General features: G+C 35.6%; 1 pseudogene; it reads left to right on the top strand.

Moving 5' to 3' along the window:
* Positions 1-381: 381 nt before the first annotated feature.
* Positions 382-845, top strand: LOC143412123 (large ribosomal subunit protein uL23 pseudogene; annotated as a pseudogene).
* The last annotated feature ends 8,611 nt before the right edge of the window (positions 846-9,456 follow it).

Here is a 9,456-nt window from a genome sequence, read left to right as displayed (position 1 = left end):
TCCACATTAAGACTGAAGTTTGCTTGCTACTCACATCAGTGTTTCCTACTCTAATTTCTATGCAGTAGAGGCTCATTTATCCCTTCTGACTTGATGTAGCTATCTAGTCATTTTCCCATCTGGACTGTCAGCTTTTAAGTGCAAGATTGCATCTTTCATTCTTTGCACTGTGCCAAATATGGGTGATTCTAAGCAAATAAACAGCCAACAGGTGGATAGAGCAATCTTCCATTTTATTGCTGTGGTCTGAGAAATTACTGTGGCTTAGAAAAAGAGTCAGCTCACAGTAGAAAGCTCTGGCTTTTGTGGGAACCTACTACAAGTCTACATGTTTTTAATATTTTTAATACTGTCTGAAAAATGGAGACCCTTTTTACCAACATGACACTAAAAGCAAAGAAGGAAGCTCCTCCTGATATCAAAGCTAAGGCTTCGAAGGCTAAGAAGGCAGTGTTGGAGTGCATCCATAGCCACAAAAAGAAAATCTGCATGTCACCTGTCTTCTGGTGTCCCAGGGGGCACTGTGGTTCTGGAGGTGCCCAAATACCCCCAAAAGAGCAACTCCAGGAGAAACAAGGCAGACCACTATGCCATCATCAAGTTCTGCTTGAGCACTGGGTCAGCCTGAAGAAGAGAGAAGACAACACCCTTGTGTTCATTGTGGATGTCAAAGCCAGCAAACACCAGATGCAACAGTCTGTGAAGAGGCTTTCTGACATTGATGTGGTTAAGGCCAATGCCCAGATAAGACCTGATGAGAGAAGGCATATGTTCAACTGGCTCCTGATTATGATGCTTTGGATGTTGCCAACAAAATTGGTATCATCTGGAGTCCAGCTGGCTAACTCTAAATATCCAGTTTGCTTTCACTATAAAAAAAAATCTGAAATAAAAATTTAAGGTGAGATTGCAGAATATTTATAGCAGGCAGTACATATTTGCTGTAGTTAGAATGCCTTGGTTTGAATTATTCCACCAAAAGGAAACAAGGTTTGGTTTTGGTTTTTACTTGTTCTTTTTAGATATATATGACAGTAGAGTGTATTTTGACATATTATGCATATGTGGAGTATAACTTATTAGGATCCCACTCTTAAGGTTGTACATGATGTGGAGTTTCTCTGATGGTGCATTTGTAGATGAACATAGAAAAATTTTGTCTAATTCAGTCAGAAAGGGTTCTGTGAAGTGTTTTCAACTTAAAAATGTTCTATTTAAAATTGATTAGCATTATAATTATTCATTGATGGGAGCATTCATATGAAATAAGATTTGTAGGAATTTTTCTTTTAATTAGAGTAAGGAACTCAATCAGAGGTCCCCAAATGAAATTACTAATGAGCCTATCAACAAATTATCCTAATTGAACACTTATGTGTGGCAGCTGAGAATTAAAAGAAAAATTTTGTGAGGACAATAGATCTGATTTGTAAAATCATTAGAATTGACAGATTCTGATGTCCTCTCCTTAAGTCCTCTTTTCAGAAGAAAAAAGAAAAGTGCATTTCTTTTGCTGTCATTAGTATCTTAGACATCTTTCTAAAATTCTTAAAACATATTTCTTTATTTCATTTTCTCTTTCTCTCTTTTCCCTTCCTGCCCAGAAGAAGGGAATTGCCTTTTTACTTATTCTCAGCTCTTAAATAAGTAGGACCAATTTGTAATTTCTCCGTTTTATTTGGAGTCATTTTAAGGGAAGGGAGAATACAAAATTGTTCAAAATTATCTAGTTAGTATGCTAGAAACAGGAAATTGGCCAAGCTGCTCTTAGGAAGAGTCTAATTTCTTCATGAGATTTCTCTCAGGCAGCAGTCTCCACCCAGCAGCAACCTTATCTTCTGGAAATTTGATAGAAATACAGATACTTGAGCCCCACCCCTGATTCAGAAATTCTGGGGATAGAACCAGGAATATGTGTTTTCACAATTCCTCCAAGTGGTACTAAATGCATGCTTAGGTTCTAGAACGCAGAAAGGACCCAGAAGGCCTCCTATTAAGCTGTTCTGTTTTTCTCAGCATCACAAAAATGTAGCAAGGCACAGAGAGAATGCAATTAGCAGAGCTGATGGTAGTGGGAAATTAGAAAATGCAATATTGCTAGTGCACATCAGATTTTTCTTTGTTCCTTCTGATACTTAGGTTTGTTCTACTCATCCCTTAATAGTACTAAAATAATATGTTTCGTATTAATTAGAGCCTGTCAGCAATCAACATTTATGAAACAGCACAAAACAATATTCAAATAATTTATGCTTTTATCAAATTACCTTTGGATTCTAGTGTGGAAAAGTTGGAGGAGATGAGGCATGATAGAAATGTTTCTAATTCTTAGATAATTGATGCTAGAGGGAGAATTGTGTATGAGCATTTTCCAAATTGTATTGACATATGAACACAATTTATTCTTTTTCCCCAGTACATTTTCATAGTCATTTCTCTAAATTCCCTTTCTGTTATGGAATGCTCTTTGATTTGCAGACATGTATTATGTATAACCAAGAATAGAGGCTTTCAGAAATTGTTGATTCTAAGAAACAAACTTCAAAGTTCTTAACATATGGTTGTTGTTGATTGAATTTATCTAGCATAACAAGAAACTAAGATAAGATTTCATTCAGCAAAAGCCACTATGAAGTATCACTTTATGGAAAGCCATTAGCTAGGACTCTAAAGTAAGAAGTAACACGAGAAATGCAAATAACAACAATATAATTAAACTGTCAAATGTGATAGCAAAATTTATGCGAAAATACATGTAGCCCCAGTATTCTTTCCCTTTTTTTTCTACCCCCAATTTTTAAGGAAACATCAAAACTGTTACTTCTGAGAATATTTATAACCTGTCAAGAGAAAAGACTAGAAACTGTGGCTGTGTATCCCTGAAGGAAAATGTTAGTTTCAAAGCACCATTGATGTAAATATTGCCTCTTTACTATTTTTCAGAATAGGTTGTTATGCTGATAAGTGTAATTGTGTTGGAAATGTAATTATCTAAAAGCCATTAAACACCAATGCCTTTTGATAATAAAATTATAGATGTGGGATCTTCTTTAACATAGGGGGCATGAATTTTAATAAAACTGTTGCTTTTTATGTGAGAAATAATACTACTATAACAAAAAGATGCTATATAGGATGTTTGATGTGGTTAATGGGAAGCAGTTATAAAAGGGATTCTTGCAGATGAATATTCACTCTGCTAGCCTGCAAAAATTGGAACACATTTAAATCTTTGTTGTCATACACACATAGGCACACGGAGCCATTCCTCGTAATGACTTTGCCTTGTTTTTGTATGCACACTGAGATTATTTTTATGCAAAGTGTCAAAATTCCTCTGTAAACAAAACAACAATAATAAAAATGACCAAATGACAGCATACATAACTGAATATACACTGTATTAAGAAATGTGAAAGTTCTGAAAACTGCAAAAAGGAACTTATTCTTCATTAGTGAAAATGAAACAGCATCTGTGCAAGGCAAGAGGCATCAAAGATGAAAGGAATTGAATAACAATAGGCATAGGAGAAAGAAAAGGAATGTATCTGTGACTATTTATTTAAAAATAGGATTCTTTTATGGAACTGAAAGAAAATTTTGCTTGAGCAAACTGTCAACTGTTTTTATGGAATGAATACAAAAAACCTATACTTGCAACTTATTTTTGTAATGTTCTCCTGGGACTTAATTTCAATTTGATCACTAATAAAAACTCCAAATAATAACTATTTTTACAAAGTCATTGTGAAGAGTAAGAAAGATACTCTATCATGTGATACATGAAAGTGCATATATAAAGTATTGTTGTCTCCAGGCCTTAGAAAAAACATTTCTCAAATATTTTCAGATAGGCAGCATGCCCCTGAGGTGGCAGCCTGACAAGAGCCCATAGAGGGTCCTGTTGGAGCTGGGTGTCACACATCAAAGGCATTTACCTAGACCACAGAGGGGCTCTAATTCTCCTCAGGTGACAAGTGATGTTGCACAGTTTCCAAAAGGGAGAATGAACGTAGATTTCTCATAGCAAAAATGGATGAGGTGGCTGGAGTTGTGGCTCAGCTGCAGAGTGCTCCCCTTGCACATGCAAAGCCCTGGGTTCGATATTCAGTAACACATAAAAATAAACAAAATAAAGGTTAAAAAACTGAAGTAAATAACAGAGGTAACAAGGAGGGAAGAAAGATTGAGAGACTGAAACTGATGTTTATCCACATGTGGTTAATCTCCACATCAGTTAGGCCTATGTAGCTCACCCAAACCCAGGAGTCACCATTACTCCTTTGTTTCCGGGTCCTTTTTTGCTTCCCTCCCATCTTACATTCTTTTCTGCCTAAGAAATCACCCCCACCCCTTAGTGGCTTAATGTAGCACCCCTGATCATTAGTAAGACTGTGAAAGTCATTCGTGATTGTTCCAACTGAATGTCTTTTATTTCTCCCAGGAGACTTGTCACTGCTTGTCTTATTTCTCTTAAGGAAGTGCTATTGAATCTAGGTTTATTATAATAGGAGAGAGAATAAGAATCTTCCCGCTGTGATTTCTCATGGTTTCCCCATTTTCATATTGGTTTTATTCTAATCAACAGATTGAAGTGCAAAGACTGGGAATCAGGATAAGGATCTGGAATCTGAATTGCTATACTCAAGCAGCTGAGCAAATACCTGCCCTGTTAAACCACTCATACAGCTAACGGATACACAGTTCCCCCTCTGCCCTCAGAGCTAAAGGAGAAGCTCACATTCTCTGAATATAGTGTATGCCTTTGCGTGTGCATAAGCTACACAAACTCACACATCCCAAATAGCCTCCTATGACTCCTCGTGACACTGGCAGTGATGCTGTAGCTCAGTGTTTTGAATTATTAGCATAGGTAGATTTGGGGCTTTTGTATCATTCTAGATCCTTACCACTTTCCACGTGCATGTTTTCAATGTTAGTAGAACAGAAACATACATATGGTAATTCAAAGATATCTGTTAATTTAGGTATGTTTATTCTGAAAACTTTCTTTTGGAAATGAGATTTTAATAGACTTATAAAACATTTTCCTTTCCCCTTCAGAGTGATATAAAACCCAGTAAGACCTGGGTAATGTGCCTCTAGCAACTAATGATATTTGTAGAGGCTTTTTGAAATCTATATTGGGTGATAATGTTCCATCTCCCACTGTTACAGTTTTATTATAAGCCTAAAACTAGTAACACTGTTGAAGTGAAATCCACAAACAAATAACAGCATTCTTTGGAAGCTGGGTATAGTATGTTTGACATTTTAGTGAGGAAATGCTATGTTGGCTTATGAAAAGTCAATTCAATTTCTGTGTTTCCTCCTCACTGAATTTGTCATCTGAATCAGGATCATTAGGAACATCATATACATCTAATTCAAATATGGGATATTGATCTGCAAATAGATGCCTTTATTATCTTCATGGGTATGATTTTTCTGTGGGTGCCACAGGCCTCTGTGGGATTTCTAATGAAAGGATATGATATTCTGTGCTCAACTCAGTGTTTACTCATTTCTTTACCCCTGCTACATGTATTGTGTAAGAATGCATGATAATAACATCAGTGTTGTGCAGCAATGTGAAAGAAAGGGTTACAAAAGGAACTCAAGGATTATACCAAGCTGCACCAAACACTACAGCAGACAAGATCAGATGGCATACCTTGTTTGGGGTTCATAAACAATTTTCAAAACAGCAGGGCTTTGTTCTCAGCTCTTCAGTTCTCACAGGCTTGTGAACTCTTCATCAAGATGGGAAATACAATCTTTTTGCTCTTTCTGAAAATGTGAAAATCTTTGAAGCTGAGTTTGCTTTTAGTTGGTGCAAATGGTAAGGAAGAGGAATGAAGGAATTCAGCCAAGCAATTAGCGAAATATTATATAAAGAATTATTTGGGGGATTGATTTACTAGCTTGAGAGACTCTAGGAGAATAGTTTGTAAAATTTACTTAAATAAGTTTGTGGAAATAGAGTAACAATTCATTAAGTAAATCACATAATTGTAAACAAGAACTTGTATGTAATGAGAGTGTCCAACACTGCGATGGTTTGAATAGGTATCTGCCAGAGGTCCATGGTTAAAGGCTTGGTCACCAGTCTGTGGTGCTCTTGGGAGGTAGAAGACATATAGCCTGGTAGGAGAGACTTATATCACTGATGAATCCCCTGGACGGGGATATTGGGACTCCTTTTTTCTTTGCTTCCCAGTTGTAATGAGGTACATAGCTCCTCTGCCACATTCTCCTGCCATAATGTACTTTGCTCCTACAGACCAAGAAACCACTGGGCTAAGCAAACATGGACTAAAACCATGAACCAAAATAAAACAATAAAATGTGTCTTCCTCAGTTTGTTTTCACATCCTAATTTCATGTGCTTTGTTTTGGCAGCCTTTAAGTCACAAACTATCCTTACACTAAATCCAAACAACATTTTATAATTGACATCACATCTATCATCTATGAATCAGTTGTACTTTTTCTGCAGATATGCAAAAATTTTATCTTTTAGATATTTAAAAATACTAAATTTATTGATTTATTCACCTAATGAATCAGTTATTTTCACTTGCATCATTTGAGGTTATGGGGAACCAAAATATACCTCATCAAAATATGAAGAATTGAGCTGAAGACATTTAAGAAGCAGTAGATTCAGAGGAGCCCTCTACCCTCCTTCTATGTGCCTAAAAACAGAACACAGATTTACAAAGACTAATGCTATCATGCCATCCCTCTATCCCTATTAGAAAGAATGAAGGTTAATGACTGAAGAAAGCTCTAGAACCCTCTTCAGTCTTGAGATAACCCACAGGAATTCATATTAAGAAGTTCTTATTAATTTAATTTTTTCTGTGATTTGTTTTCCTTTTCCCTAGGGTATTGCTTGTAGGAATTCAAAGTTGCTTTTAAACATCTTGTCATTTTCCTAAAGTTATAGCATTTTTTGTTGAACATGCTCTGTAAGCTGAAATTCATAGCTGCTTCTTTGGGAACCATTCATTCTGTGGGTGTCTCCCATGTACGGTATATATATATAATATACATGTTGATGAGTTTATTTTTCTCCTGTTCATCTGCCTTTTGTAACAAGCATATGTTTTAATTTCTAACCATGGGGGGTATTGTTTTTCCCCCACAAGTAGCATTTCCAAGGCAGTGTAGCTGACTATATAAACAACCCAGATTTAAACTTAAGAATAATGCATTTTTAAATTCACAATTTTTGTTCTAATCTCAAATTCTATGTCAACTTTTTTTTTTTTTGTCACTATGTTTCTGGGACTAGATAAGGGACTTTTTGCTATGGATTGCAAGGCAACTATTTATTGCTTACATGTCCTTGGTATGTCTGTGTGGACATAGAATTATGAAAGTAAACTTGATTTGGACTGTTGTGAGAATTAGTAAAACAATTTATGTAAAATATACTTGGAAAACATATTGAGTTTTCTCAATTTTAGCCCTTACTACCATTTTTATTATGCTTTTTACTTTTATGAATTTGTTCATATATATTTTCTTGTTTGATCGTCTTAAGAACTTATGAAGTAGACAAGATTGAATACATGCATATTAACTTGAGAATGAAAAAACTGTATAATTTCTTTATTTCTGAAGGATCTGAACAAACTTATAAAAATAGATTTAATATAACAAGTATAAAAAGAGCCATAGCAACATAACCTGATTTTCAAAGTTGCAGAATTAGTGGCAAAACTAGGGCAAGTCTTCAGGTGTGAAGAGTTCCAGTCTAACTATTTACAGTAGTACTATCTTTTCAGGTGGCTGATTTTCAAAGAATGTAATTGTGCTTTATCCTAAAGCCATGAGAAAATTTGTATATCTGTAAATGCATTTTGACTGAAAGTTCTTGACAAAAAAATTCTAATTTTTCTTTCTTTTTTTTTTTAAATCCCAGTGAACACTTGAAAAATATTTTTGAACCAAATCTTCTTCATTAAACACCAACAATTGTCTTTTAATCAAAGGGAAAATATATAAAAGTTTCTTTATTGGCTGTGTACTTGTCAAGGTAATATTCCAACTTACCTATACTATTTTCTCCCTCAAAAATTTTAATCAATAGACTTAAAGGAACTCAGTTAATTCTTTCCAACATGAACTAAGTAATATACAATGAGAAATCACATCTTAGCATCATTCCTGTGTTCTTAGGTAGCATACAACTTTATAGTGGAAAAGCATGGACTTGGTACTAATGCCACATAAAACAACAAATCAAATATAAAATTCTTTTTAATCTCTCTCTCTTGTTTTTTCTTTTTTGATGGCAGGGCAAAAGCTTTCCTCTGACACTTTCTTCAGTGAAACATAGAAACTCTGCAGATCACTAATTAGAGGAACAGGATGAGTAACAGTTAATTTGCATTACCTGTTTTTCTAGTTACTCTTCTAAGTAGCAGGCATAGTACCTGAGGTATACAAAATAGGAAGTGAAGAGATGCAGGTAAAATAGGGTACATAGTCTTAGTTTTAAAAAAAAAAGGTATCTGGCTTGAGGCAGAAATTTCCCAAAATGCACCATCACCGGGGATTCATGGCAAAGTAGACAAAGTGCTTTTAGAAGGTGTCATAAAGGCGTTGCAGAATATTTAGTGTATAGACAGAAACTACTTATACTCATTTTCTTTTGTATTATTCTAACCCATTTGGCACTCAAATTCTTTTCTGCCCTTAGGAAAACCCAGTGCTTTTGACAGCTATGGGGTTGGGGAAAGTGCAAGGAGATCACCCATAGATAATGAAATATTATGATGGCTTGTGGCTCTTTAAAAATCCACATATATTTATTTTCATAGATAGTCTACTATAAGAATAAAACCCTCCTTCCTTTGTTATAGTTAAAGCTTTGTCCTGGGATTTCATAAATTGGCTTCCAGATCACTCATGTATAATCGAATCAAGCCTTTATTGAAGCACACCTGTGGTGGCTGACCAGAACATAAAGCTATTCTGATAAGCTCCGAACAATTGCAAGGGCGCTCCTTATAAGCCTGAAAACCACAAAAGGCATGTTTGGGGGTCCAGCTAATGCAAGCAAGCCAGGTTACAGAAGCAGGAGAGTGCAGTCAGGTGGAGGAACACTTAGCCAATCACAGTTAGCCCAGTCACCCCAGTTACAGAAACAGTGCCTGGTTACCCTAGTTACAGAAACAATGCCCCTATTAGGTAGTTCCATGTTCTTAAAGGTTTCTATAGTAAAAAGGAAAAGAATATCTTGCCCCAGTCATGACCCTTCTACTTTGGCATGGTTGTTTTACAAAATGGAGTCACAAAACAAAATGGAGTTACATTTGCTTTTACCTTCATTTAAAGTTAAAGCAACTTTGCTCTACCTAATCAGACCTGCTGAAGTTTGTTTCAGAAAAGGCAAGAAAGTAGACTTCCTATCTTTGATCCTGTGAAGCACTTCTACTGCTT

Source organism: Callospermophilus lateralis, chromosome 13 (assembly GCF_048772815.1).
Source record: "Callospermophilus lateralis isolate mCalLat2 chromosome 13, mCalLat2.hap1, whole genome shotgun sequence".
Taxonomy (NCBI): Eukaryota; Metazoa; Chordata; class Mammalia; order Rodentia; family Sciuridae; genus Callospermophilus; species Callospermophilus lateralis.
This window is presented reverse-complemented; position numbering and strand designations above follow the sequence as displayed.